Raw genomic sequence first — 14,649 nt, 5'->3', positions numbered from 1 at the left:
CATTTAGATGCTTGCTACTTCCCTCTGCTGTTCTTCTTTCCTTGCAAAACTAAATCCTCCTTAACTGGCTTTGCCTTTGTCTTTGTCTTGGAATTGAAGGACAGCACTCCTTCCTTAGAGGTTGTACTGAATAGCAGGTAGGAAGATGGGCATCTTATTGAGATGACAGCTCTTTTTCACATGCCACATGAGTTCAGGCAAGGTATTTTGCCTATGCAATTCCTGTTTCTGTTTCCTCATCTGAAAAATAGGAACAATAACAGCACCAAGTTTTTCGTTTTGTCTTAAGGTCTGCAGAAGCTACTATGTGTAAAGAGCTTAACATGTTTGGCACATAGGGAGAGATTAATAACTGATGGCTGCTTCCCTACAGATGTAGAGCGAGGTAGAATGAGTGGCTGATGCTAATTCTCCTGCATTCTTGGAATGCCTTGTAGCCATCTTCTGGGGTCAGGACACATTTTCTTACAAATATTGATATCCCTGATCTCCTTCATAGGATATTGGCAGCTCCTTTTGGCAGTTTCAGTGGCAGTGATGCCTCCTGCCCCAAACCTGGTATACACTGGAGCTTCCTCACGGGGGGTAGAGGAGGAAGGTGCATAATGAACTGTGATACTCCATTAGCCTGGATAAGCCCCAGAGCATACAAAGAGCTAAAGGAGCCAGCTGGCTCCCCAGTAAGCCCTGGTTCTGCCAAGACCCATTGATTGCTGACGAGGAAGTGAAGAGGAAGCCGTGGTGCTGGGAGAAATGAGAAGGGCATTTCCCCCCAAGACGAGAAAGTTATTGGCTTATCCAGATTGTGAGGATGGAATGAGCTAATGAATGCTTTAAAATCCACTGAGGAAGCTTTTATTAAAATCCATTGTATTAGTTTGTCATTTTTTCATCTCTTGGGTATGGGCCTTTGCTACCCATGGTAGAGGCAAACTTTCTTGGTGATGCTTTTACAGACTTCCTGAACTGGTTTCCAGATCACACTCATACAATGCATGCAAAGCACTGTGATAGGCTTCCTCCAAAATGATCAGGCTTTCACAGCTGGATCCCTAAAAAAAAGAAAGAAAGAAAGAATGAAAGAATGAATGAAAGAAAAAAGAAGCTGATACCACAAATGTTGCTGGTGAAAAAAAATCATATAGAGTTTATTTATCTTCTTTCCTTTTTTTTTTTTTTTTTTAAGTTTATTAAGAATGAAAATACCTCTGCAGCTTGGCTTTACTTGTTATTTTCCCAGATATTTAAAAGAAGATATTCATAGGCAAAAAAAATGTAACTTTTTCTAGCCAAAATGCAGCATTTTTCCTTCTGTCCTCACAAAAGTGTTGCTATGTATGTCAGTTATAGAGAATACATCACCCTCTTTTCCTCAGAAAATGCTCCTTTTGCTGCTGGTGAAAATAAAAAAATCCCCCTACTAGGCATACAAATTCTCATGGGAATGTGGTTTTGTTCCCGAAAAATATTACAAAGTAGAAATTGAAAATGTCATGACATATTTTCAAAATATCAAAATTGCTCAGGTGAAGAGGTAGGCAGTTTTTGGAGTTACTATGAAAACCATATGTGGTATTGTAATGTCCAAAATCATGACTTTGAATACTCCTGCTTTAGTGCATGCACCTGAGAATTTTTTTTTTCCTTATTTTATTTTCAAGAGAATCAAATTTCAAACAAATAGAACTAATCAAACCAGACATTTCTCATCCATTGATTCAGTATAGGCAGTAAAAACAGCTGAGGGATCTTATTGAGAACTACCAGTAATTCATGAGCTCTGCTATCTTGATAGTATTTGGTGATCTCCTCACCTATGATTCATTCACTACAGTGACAAAAGGCAGGAAAATCAATGTGCTTTGACTTAATTCTAAAAAGCATCAGGAAATGCTAAATTTTTTGAGAAGACTAAATTTTTGAGGTGGAGGAGATTGGCATTTTTTGAAGACAGAAGTGTACCCCTTTGATTCTAGCAATACCACCATCTTTTGAATCCCACTTGGACAGGTTGGGAGGAAAATCATGGCTAATCAGGATATTCATCAATTTCATCCTTTTACCTTGGTTGATGATCCAATGTTTAAGCAATTGCTGATGGAATCTCCCAGTAAGAGGTCATCTCAAAGTTTTCTGCTGAATGAAATCAATGCATTTGTGATTTTGGGGGCACATTCCATTTTCATGACTATTTGAGGATATCCCAAAAGGCAGCACAGGGAGGTATTTGGACCAGGAATGATTGACAGTGTCTGTAAGTACTTATTATGTCAAGGCTTCAGCTCGTCGATTGATGGGAAATGATGTATAATAAATTAGAATGATCACACATCATTTCCCATCGATTGAAATGCCAAATCCTTGACGGAGTAATGAGTTATGGCCAATACCACTCACTGTCTAAGGGGGGAGATTGATTGCATATCCTTTCATCGATGTGATCAAACAACTAAGAAATCCTAAGTACACATCTAGCTCCCCAATTTTACCATCGTTCCAGTGCAGAGCATGACGTTAGTGTTGCCTCAGTGAACATTGCACAATGCCATGTGGGCATTGGAGCAAGGGTATTCTTCATCATCTGATGCAGTGAGAGCCTCATTCCCTGCAGAAATACAGATGCATCCTAAGTGCAGAGACACTCAATGAAGCACCATTAGCCTCCCTAGCTACAACAGATCAAAATAGGAAGGCTCCCAGGTCTCTCCATAAAAGCAAAAAGGAGGAAGTTCCCAGTAAACTCAATGGAATGAATGTTTAGTATGCTCATGTACCAGTGGGTGGGCGTTTTATCCTTTTTCTCTTGTGTCACTTATTCTCGGTTTAATACACTTTCCAAATCATTCTGGTGGGTGAGACCAATTCATGTTCCTCCCCAGTGAAAAAAGCAGTTCCTTCTCATCTCGTAATTAAATACCAAAAATCACCAGCTGTGAAAAATTTTTGTTTATTTAGATAGCCAACCTGTCTGTTTTTTTCCAGTGGAGGCGGAAGAACTGGCACAATGCATGAAATTCACATTCTTTGCTCTTCCGTCAACATTCAATGACTATTTCAAAGGCTTTTTTTGGCTTGAAATGTCTTCCAAGGCATTTTAGAGCTAAAATAAATAAAGGCTCTTTTAAAACTTCATTAATTCAATAAATGTTTCTTGAGTAGTCACTATGTATAAGACATTGTGATAACCTTAAAAACATGTTATTGGGAACCAATCCAACATGAAACTTTTGTCTCAGTTAAGAAACTATAAAAAAACTTTCATGCTTAGAAAATATAAACTGTTCCCCCAGCTTTCTGTGTAATCTCAAGCATTGGATTTCTTTGTAGTTTGAAGACCATAAGACAGAATGCCCTCTAAAGGTAAAAAATATTGTCTGTGTTGAGAGAGGCACTTTGTACTCAAATTTTGGTTATTTAGCTTTGTTCTAGAAGTTTACAAATGTTACTACTCTTCATGGTCTATCCAAAAAAACCTAAGGTATAAGAAATAGGGTGTGTATGTGTAAACAAACAAGTAAATAAATAAGTGAATAAATAAAGTGTGTAAAAAATATTGTCTGTCTTAACTGCTTTATATTAAAAGTATGCTTAACCTCTCCAGACCTTAGGCATTTAATGAATATTCTTGAATGAATAAATGAGTAAATGAATGAATGAGGTATTTGAGATTATAGGTCCTTTTCAAATCAGGTGTCTTAATCTATGTTTTCAAAAATCACTTTTATATTCACTTTTTATCCCTTGGTAGAATTAAAGTGGCCATTAGGATTATCTCCCATATGGTTACATTACATTTAGCTCTTCAAGGAGGATAGGAGTAGACAAGGAGAATAAGCAGATATAACTGATTCCTGTTATATGCTGGCACTCTCTAGGGTGTTGTTCTGATATTGTCTTACATACAACAGCCCTGTGAAATAGGTATCATTCTCAGTTTACAGATGTGAGGTCTGAAGAGGTTAAGGAACATTCTCAAATTTACACAAATAGTGAGCAGAATTGCTGAGAGTCCAACAAATTCAAGTTTATTGCTGACCTATTCTTGGGGAACCAGACTTCCAAATGAGTCTCAGGCAGGCAACCAGAACACAGAGTAGAATTATGGCTTCAGGATTCAGGTGAGAGACTCAAATAAGGCAGGGGGACATGGATAATGCAGGGTTCATTATCCCATGTCCATGCAATGGATGTACAGAAATGACAAATACATCTTGACTTATTCACTGAATGAAAAAAAACAGATGAGATTAATGAATACCCTATGAAACTTCTTAAGCTGTCAGGAAACGGAAATACCATGAGCATAATACTTGACACTCAATACCACTTGCTCGTGTTAGAAAAGAATGATTGACTATTTACTTGATTCATAGTTTATTCTGTGGTTACTATAGATGAACAATGTATTCCCTGTTCTCAGCAGTCTGTAAACCAGTATTTATAGGATGGCAATGTAAGTGCTGGTGGAGTAAGTGCAAAGTGCTATGGGAGAGTAACACTTGGACCAAGTGAGATTGTGTTTGGACTGGGACAGGACTGGAGGGAGTAGGGAAGACCATGCGGATTAGCTTGGATTGAACATGCTATGAGAGAAAAGTGGGCAGGCTTCCTCTGAGAGGCAAGGGGGGAAGAATTCCAGGCAGAGGAAAAAGAATGTGCATAGGCACCATGGCGTATTTAGTGAAGTATCTGGCATATTTAGGATACTGCAATATATATGCTAAAATTTATGTCAGTATTTATGACTTATTTTCTGGAAAAACAGGATTAGGTTGGGTCTATTGGGCAATGATAGGCCGACTTTAATATGACATGATAATATTTATACTCATGAGAGTTATTACACCTCCCCACACAACTGACTGAGTCACAGCTATTAATTGCCATAAAGAGAAACAGCTGAGATAATAGAATCATCTGGATCATAGTCATTAATTTATTAGTAATTTTTTAAAAGGGATTCCTTTAATAATATTTGTGTCAGGTTGTAAAGAGCACTAAGGTTTAAGAGTGGAGCCATTGCAATGAAGAAGAAAAAGGCCATTTCCATTGGCTGCCTTCTCTTATTCAAACAAGTGGAATGTTGTATTAAGATACTGTCCCATCAAGCACTTAGGTGGCACAGTTGATTAAGCATCTGTCTCTTGGTTTCTGCTCAGGTCATGATCTCAGGGCCATGAGTTAAGCCCCACATTGGCATCTATGCTCAGTGTGGAGTCTGCTTGGGATTCTCTCTACCTCTCCTTTTGCCCCTCCCTGAGGTGCTCATGCATATGCACGCATTCTCTCTCTCTCGCTCTCTCAAATAAATAAATAAATCTTTTTTTAAAAACCCACTATCTCATTAGAAAAGCACAATATAAGGTAATAGGAAAACACCCCAGTAAAGATGACTTGTACCAAAGCAGGTTGAGACCATTCCCGTGATATTAGGATTCACAATAGAGCATCGTGGGTAGCAGTTTACCATTATGAATTCACTAGCAGTCACATCCCAGATTCCATCCTCAGGAAATCTAACTCTGGCAGAATTTGAAACATAGTTTATACTTAATTAATTATACAGGCAATCTCTAACTTTGAGCAGAGTTGAATTCTAAATGTTTATTTAAATGTTATCAAAAACACATTTTCCTATGGAGGGAATGTCATGTGTGATGGTTGGGTTCAAAGGCTGTCTGTAAAGTCTTCTTGTGCACAGATCTGGAAACCAGCCGTGTCACCGTGATGGCAAGTCTTACTTCAACTACAGCTCTTACACCTAACATTGTTTACACAAGAATATGTATCTGAGCTCTGCTTCTGAATACTGGGAACCACTTTCTTCTGCAGTGCTATCTCTCCTTGCAAAGGTCCCTTCTTATTGTGTATCCATAGTTTATAAAGTCTTTTCCCTTCTAAAAAATAGAAGTTCATGAGATCATCCTCTTGCTACACATTTTATATTAAGGAAAGAAAAAGATAATAATCTTCTTGGGTCGTAGGAGCTGGTTCTTCCTCCACAGTTTATGTGAATGGGTTGTTTGTAATCCAGAGAAAAACTGTACTGTTATGATATTAATACATGGGGTCACAGTGATGTGTGTTCTATCATCTCTGCTCTTGGATTAGTCTTCTGTGTATTCATTCAATGTATTCTTAAAGGCAGAGATTGTAATATAACATTACAATTGTATAGTCATTTACAGTATACAAAGTACATTCACATTTTTTCATTTAATGCCAACAATAACCCCATAAATTAGGTGTTACTATCCCATAATGGTAACTGAAACTCAGTGGTGTGAAGTAATATACCCAAAGAGCCACTGCTGTTGGATGGCAGAGCTATGATTCAGATAGATCTTTTTAATCCTCATGTCCAGTGCTCTGTCTATGATATCAGACCAGCATAGCAAAATTTATATTGTCAAAAGACTAAAGGTTGAACACTCAAATCTAGTTAAACATTTGTACCACTCTTTCTTTTAGAAAATGGAGAATCCTCCTCAGCATTAACTTGGGGTTTCTCTGAAGTCCACCAATATTGAAACAATTGGATTTTCTGCCAAGAGACATTAAGGCTGATTTGACAAGAATGACGAGGCACTTTAAGAGTTGATTGACTGTTAGTACAAGGCTTTTAGAGCTTTCTAAAATTGCATCAACTGTAAGTGAAAGAAATGGAAGTATCTACTCAGAGCTTCAAAGGAAAGCCTGTGACATGAGGAACGAATGGTTGCATGGTCAAATATGAATACATTTATCCAGCATTTCTCGGATCCCTATAATATACAAATTCATTTGGTTTGTCCACAGTTTTCTATAGTCCTCATACTCAGCGACCCATTAAGATCTAAGCTAATCAATGTAAAAAAATCATTTTGTGTTTATTGAAGGCTTTTCAGAAGATCCATTCAGCTAAGACTCTTACTGAATGTGTTTTTGTATGTGTTTTCAACTCTATCTTGGAGCTTCCTATCTAAGGCCAACTTACCCTCCTGTCACCATATTGATAGAGTGAGGCAACAACAGAAACCAACTGAAAGCAAAATCTTTGAAGCTGGCAGCATCTATGCTGAAATCTTCAAGGTGAGTGGTAGAAACTTCCATTATGAATCTATAGTTCTTGAGGATCCATGGTGACAAGAATGATTTCAAAAATTTTGCAATTTTAAAGAAAAAAATATAGGGCAGATTTTTCTCTCCATGTTTGTTTCAAAGAACACATCAAACTACAATGTGGATTAGTGTAACAGATTTTTCACTGCTCTCCTGTTAAAGGAAAACAAACACATTAACAAACATCTTTTATATATGGCATCCTTAATCTTATAAAATTCTGGCTTTTAAAATTTTTTAAATTATTTATTTGTTTATTTGTTTATAAAATAAATAAAAGATTTTTTTTTTATGAAAGATTTTATTTATAAAATCTCAGAGAGAGACAGCGAGATAGGGAACACAAGCAGGAGGAATGGGAAAGGGAGAAGCAGGCTTCCTGCTGAGCTGGGAGCCCGATGGGGAGCTCGATTCCAGGATCCCAGGATCATGACCTGAGCTGAAGGTAGACATTTAATGACTGAGCCACCCAGGCACCCCTAAAATAAATTTTTTAAAGAAGAAGTTTGACTCTGTACTCTTCCTAGTCTTTGCATTTGCTTAATGATCATTTATGGTACAATTTTCTCTATCCCTTTTAGCAATGAAATCCCAAAAAGAATATGTTGTCTTCTAACTCTCACATTACTGCAATAAGATGAGGGCATTGACAAGCTTAGTGTTGGAAAAAACAACCAAGTTCAGGGTCAGGGAGAATAATCAAGTGGTCAACTGTTTAAATAGACCAACCTATAGATAAACCCACTTTGATTTCCAAGTTATATCACATTTATGATGCTAAGGCATTTGGTGATGTGAAAACAGATTTTTTTTAAACTGTCCTTACTGAGATAAGAGAAAATGCAGTGGATTCTTCAGGTGTAAATAACTAATTTTATATGAATAAGCCCACATTAATTAAGCAATTGTGACAGATGAAATCAGCGATGATGTTCTAGACTTTTCTAGATATTTTCCATCTTTAAGTAGATGGAGTTCACTAACCATCACCTGCGCAAGTCTAGAAGGCACTTATCAATGTTCAAACTTGAATAACTTAAAAAAGTAATTGTTTAAAGTTCTGATCTAACACTCATTTGAACTTCTCTCCTATGGCAGGGTGCAACTAGAGGGTAGAGCAGGCCTTCTCAAAGCTGTGCTATTGGCAATCTGGGGCCACACAATTCTTTTTCGGGGAGCTATCCTAGGCATTATAAGATGTTTAGCAGCATCTCTAGCTTCTACCCACTAGATGCCAGTAGCTCCTTCTCCCAAGCTGTGACAGTATCAAAAATTGCATTGCTAAATGTTTTCTGGATGGATGGGTGGGTGATGAGGAGGAAGGGTTGGGCAGAAAATTATGATTAAGAACCATTGGGGTGGAAGCATAGATTTCTAGGGTTCCACTCCTTTTTAGTTTATGTAGATATTAAATTTGAAGGTGAGTGAGCTTAATGACATGTCCTAAATCACACAACTGATTAGGAGCAGAGGTAGAACCCAAACCCAGATCTTATTTTTCCTGTAGTGTTCCCTTTGCAACATATTATTATTGAATATTGCTAATGGAAGGAATATTCCACTGACCATAGACACTTAAGTCATTGCCCAAGAATATCCTGAGACCATTGAGAAGATGGCCATCTGATCTAACTTGAGTCAGAGGGAACTTATTTTTTATATGAGTGAAATAGCAATACTCAAAAAGCTCCATTTGCTGTTGTGATTCAATCTTGCAGATACTTTTGGTGATGATATCAAGTAACATCAACCTACTCAGGCAGTATGTATGAAGTTGTAACCCCAGTGAGATCAACCTGTGTGTGTCTCTTGCCTTTCACCACCTTATTTTAGATAGCTATTTGTTACAAGTGTCCTGACACTTTTTAATATTTTATAACTAAAGATAGACAAAATGTGCCTGGCAAGAACAATAACTAAAGACTGAGTCAACAGCCCAGGACCACTCATTATGCCAGGAAATATGTGCTTACGCTGTGACAATGGCTGTCGTCTTGGATTGGCCCCATTAACCACCTCTGGACAATCAAGGCAATGATGGAAGCCATTCTCTTCCTCTAACAAGATATTGCCAAGAAAGTACACTGCTGCACAACCAGCTGTTTGAGGAACTGAAGAGGATGAAAAGAGGGTGAAAACAGATGGGATATATTTTGCATTTCTACTTAGATATGAATATGTACATATGATATATTAGGGCATCTCTCCCACACATGTCCCTCTCTTCTTGGTACATTATGTTAACCATTTATCACTTTCGTATGTCAACTTTGTCCAAAAATTATATATGCTCTTTGTTTCTTAGATTTACTCCTTTCTTTACACCACTTTTTACTGAACTATTTGGTTAGAACTTGTGAAAACTTCTTATAGCTTATGCTGCATGGAAGGTACTTTGTGTAGAGGGAACATTTGTTTGAAACAAAGCTTAAAGTGTATTCTTTGCTAAGAATCATACTAGGCTTCAATATAGGGAGAAATACATAGTTGAAAGTGTTTAGATTGTCCTGGTGCCGTATTTTTAAAATCTCACATGTAAGAAACATATATACTTTTTTTGTTGAATTGGAAAATATAGAAAGAAGAAAAATAAATCAATAAATACATAAATAATAAATAAGAAAATTAGCACTGTACATAGTCTCATCACCTGGAGATTATCTGTCTATATTCTTCCTCTATCCTTCTATCTCACACAGAAGTATATATTTATATACGTATGTATATATGCATGTGTATGTATGTACATATTTGGGATTATATGGTAAACACTAGTTGCTACTTTTTCTGTATCATTACAACTATTTTTTCTTGTTCTTGATTATTTAAAAATATGTTCCAATTGTATGGGTTTACACTAATTTACTTAACTATTCTTTGTTTTCTTGTTATTAAACTTTGTTTCCAATTTTATTTGGGTATTGTAGTATGACAATAAAAACATATATAATACAAAACAAATTAATAATACAGTTGATTTTGTAACTTTATTCTTCCTAGTTTATTGTTCCTAGATGTCAAATGATGGGTCAAAGACCATAAACATTTATAGTGCTCTTAATATATATTGGCCACTAGACCTCTCAAAAGACTTGCCTGTTTAAATTTTCTCTAGAAAAGTATAAGGAGATTTTTAATTTAAACAAAAATGTAATTGCTCAGTCGAAGTTAACAGTAAAAAACTCAAGAATTTCTGTATCTGGATTTCTTCTCCGTTTTTGGCACTATAGATGTTTTCTTTAAAGTTAACGCCTTTAATGAGTAGAGATGGATCAAAATTTAAAAGAATTTTCCATGGGCTACCAAAGTGGTTTCCAATTTAAAAATAACAAAATCAGTAAAGATGTTTAAAATATTAAATATGAAAGGACATAGGAAATCATTTAGTTCAACTTTCTCTTTTATTCAAAATATAGTCATTTGTTAAACAACTATTATATGACCGCACTGTACTCCTAACTCTAGTTGGCAACACATGCAAAGTGCATAATTAACTGTGATACAATTCCATAAATACTAAAGAAAATAATGGACAAAATGCAGTGGAAACAGATGGAGGTAGGAAAATGTCTAACTTTTCTCTGGAAGTTGAAGCCAGAAAAGCGTTTGGAGTAAAGGTGCTTCCTAAAGAATTTTTTTTTCCTTTCTTTTTTTTTTTTTTAAGGAGAGGTAAAAAAGTGTTTCTGGGGCAGAGCAGCATGAAGAGACACAAGGACATGATATTATATTGCTTGCTCACACAATGCTGGTAGTGAAGTACAGCTGACATCTCAGAGGCTGCAGAGGTGGTGTTGGTATCATGTTTTCAATGCCACATTTAGAAATTTCAACTTATTCTCTAGTCAAAGAGTAGCCATTGAAGAGTTTTGAGCAGAACAAATGATTTTGTACTTGTATTCAAGCTAAAAGGGACTGGAAGCGAAAGGCCTGACATTAATGTTGTCTAGATGAGATGATAAGAGATTAAACCATATTGGGCACCTGGGTGGCTCAGTGGGTTAAAGCCTCTGTCTTGGGCTCAGGTCATGATCCTGGGGTCCTGGGAGCGAGGCCAGCATCGGGCTCTCTGCTCAGCAGGAAGCCTGCTTCCCTTCCTCTCTCTGCCTGTCTCTCTGCCTACTTGTGATACCTGTCAAATAAATAAATAAAATCTTAAAAAAAGAGAGAGATTAAACCATATCAAATGGTAGAAAGACTACACATGAGGGGCCAGGGTAAAATGTGTATCCCACAACCAATGAATCAACAAATATTGAGTGAAAGTGAATGTCAATACTCTTGGTGGTGGAGATTCAGAGAAGAGCAAGAGAACAAGTTCTCCCCCATGGAGCTTCCATTTCTTTAAAAAATTGGGCAATATATATATAAATATACGTGTGTATGACATATAGATATAGATTTATAATAGATATCAATATATATTCTATAGATCTCTCTCTCTCTTTCTCTCTCTCTATATATATTATATATATGTACATATATACACACACTGATACTTATGAACACCATGGTCAAGGTACCATGATACCATGAGAGTAGGGAGAAGGGGGTATTCTTAGGATGACATAGAAGCTGCTACACAAAATCAAGAGAAGAAACCAGCCATGTGAAGGGCCAGAGTTCCCTCCTTGCAGAGGGGATGAAAAGGGAGAAGGCCTGCAGTGAGGAACTTTCTAAACTCGAACAGATTACTTGGAAAGGCTTATAGTAGAGGAGATAATCATATACAAAACTTTAGCATCAGATACCCTTGACCACAGGTTCTGCTTCTTCACCTCCAAAGCTTCAGTTTCCCTTATAAAATGAGAATAATAATGCACACATTAGAGAACTATTATAAAGATTATGTGAAGTTATGAATGTAAGATTTAGCACATTGACTTCAGATAATTAAAGCTCATAGAAGATATTTGCCATCATCATCATCATCATCATGGTCACCATCATCATCAAGATGAATAGGGAAAAATTTTACCTTTTGTATTATCTTAGGTGACTGAGAAGTGAGATAGCCCAGAATAGGAGCATATTAGAGGTATTCAGATAGTGAATCTGCTTTGAGGGACTTAGTGGAAATCCAGTGGACGTTTGGATTCAGAGGTTGGAAAAGAGGTCAGCATATAAGGTACATCCAGTCACTGGCCTTGCCCAGTAAGAATAAAAGTAAAATACAAAAACCAAGGTGAGAAAACTGGGAACTTAACACTTCTTGAGGGTAAGCATCTCTTTTAGAAACTTCTTATTGTTTGAAAAAAATTATTCATTTTAATGATTTTTAATCTACCTTTCTACCTATCCACTGGTCAAACTTTTTGGAGAATAGGAACAATAACTATTCTAAATCAAAGCCTTTCAAATATTTGGAAAAACATATTCTTGACTGTCCAAGCTTTATCTGGGCAAAGTGTTTATAGATATTTCACTCTTTCCTCAGATATTGGGGTTTTTATGTCCTCTACTCATTCTAATTGATTATTGGGTACAGTTCAGTTTGTTCTTGCCCAGAACTAAACCCAATATTCCAAATGTGATTTGACTACCATGTTAGTTTCAACCTATCATTTTTGTCTGTCAGGTCCTTATAATCTTGATTCTGGGTCATCTAACATAGAATGCCAGCTTTGTCATATACCAATTTGACAAGTATGATTTTTTAATATTTTTCCAAGTTTTGGACTATTCCTGCTGTTGACTAGTAGATGGACATAAAATCCTTGGCTTCATTTAACAGGGGGCAAATTGTTGTGCTTGACAGTTAGACTTTAAAGAGTTGAGTGATAGTGGACATAGAGAAGCCAAAAGAAACTTAAAGGTAGGAAATGGGATAAAAATTATTTGATAGGAAGGGTGGGAGCTATAAAATCTTGGGATGCTTTGGTGGGGGTTATTTTGGGTCACTTCTCTAATTCCTCCTTGATGATAATGATAATGGTGGTGATGATGGTAATAACAATAATATAATGATGATAGTGATGATAATGATGATAATTAGTTTATTGGGTGCTTATCTTGTGTCAGACACTCTGGGAAGTGCTGAAAGTCACTAATTCTCAGAAAACTTATGAGGAAGCATTATTATTATTTTCATCCTCTTTCTCAAATGAGAAAATTGAGCTTTAGAGTAAATAAATAGTGTGTCTGGAGTAACATAAATGGAAAATGAATGAATCTGGGATTTGAACCCAGGCAGTGCATTTACAAAGACACTATATTATATCACTCTGTTTTATTACTTTTAGTCTATGTCACTTTCAGTACCAGTTACCTTTATTTTAAGGATTTTTTTTCTCCTACAAAGAGACAAAGATACTATTTCTAGGTTCATAAAAGTGATTAGAAAAGGAAGCTAAATCAAGATAAGGATTGTGCACAGCTGGCCAGGCTCACTTTCTAGCTAAGTCATTCTTTTAACATACCAATCTCATCATGGACAAGAGCAAAGATTTAAAAATAACCACTTCATATACCCTCAGAGTAAGTTTTGAACAGTCAAGAATTAACTATGTAAGTACTAAGGAATTAATGTCTATTTTTGGAGAAAAAGAAGAAATTTAAGTTAAAAAGACTCTTACATCAAGGAATTCTTCTTAGACTTCGTGTTTATGTATTAAAATTCAGTCAATAATGCAAAAATCACCAGTGCCTCCAATGGCCATTGAATGTGGACAGAAGACAGAACCAACTAACAAATATTCTATTTGACTGTATTAGTAGAATCCAAGAGACACTCAATATGTAGTAGAAGATTTAGTGTTCAAATTGATCTATTGACATATTTAAAGGAGTTAACCCACAGAATTTAGAAGCGATTTTTGTAAAGATAAATTGGAGAAACCGGAAACTTCTCCTCATGCAGATAATTGTTTTGCTACCTAAGTAATTAAATGTATACATGCATAAATGTTAGGACTTAGAATTTCCAAGATCTTTTCAGATGCATACCACATCTAGTTGAACAAAGGAGAAGCAAGTGATGATCCAGTGCTTTTTTTCAAAAAGTCTTGTGAACTGAAGAGAATATGACATTGAAAATGCACATCTAAAAGCTTCTAGGTGGAATTTAAATAACTTCATTATTTTACCTTTTTCTTCAAACCACCCCAAATATTCTGACTATACTATGGACCAATCACTTGACCAATTTTCTATATAATTAAAATCATATGCCTTCAAAACTACTTGTAAGGAGAATGCTTCTGAGACTCCTTCCCAGCTGTATCTTTTTATACTTGTGTAACTTAAAAATGACCAGGCAGAAGTTTTTCTCTTTTCTTTAAATTGCTTTGCCAAGTTTCAGCTTTGAGCACATTTTTATGACTGATTTATTAAATCTGGAAACTAGAAGTTTATAATGGAAATTCTCATAAAGCCTTAACTCTAGCATTGCTAGCAGGTATGCTGAAGAATGGGAACCCTGATGGACCCTCAGTTGAGGCATTTCTGAAACACAACCTGAGGAATTTGGTCAAGTGTTCATTTATTTATCTTTAGGTGAATAATCTTCAACTATTCTAGCAGAAATTCTTGTTCTGTTGACAAAAAGGAATC

At 36.1% G+C, this 14,649-nt stretch overlaps 1 long non-coding RNA gene across 3 annotated transcripts in view; it reads left to right on the top strand.

Moving 5' to 3' along the window:
- LOC131809766 (uncharacterized) overlaps nt 1-10,122 on the top strand; it is a 118,988-nt gene extending 108,866 nt beyond the window's left edge. For all 3 annotated transcript variants that reach the window (XR_009345287.1, XR_009345286.1, XR_009345285.1), the window contains 2 exons: nt 6,472-7,071; nt 8,820-10,122. This is a non-coding gene — a long non-coding RNA (uncharacterized LOC131809766). The remainder of the gene's footprint in view (nt 1-6,471; nt 7,072-8,819) is intronic.
- The last annotated feature ends 4,527 nt before the right edge of the window (nt 10,123-14,649 follow it).

This window comes from Mustela lutreola, chromosome 10 (assembly GCF_030435805.1).
Source record: "Mustela lutreola isolate mMusLut2 chromosome 10, mMusLut2.pri, whole genome shotgun sequence".
NCBI classification, from domain to species: Eukaryota; Metazoa; Chordata; class Mammalia; order Carnivora; family Mustelidae; genus Mustela; species Mustela lutreola.
This window is presented reverse-complemented; position numbering and strand designations above follow the sequence as displayed.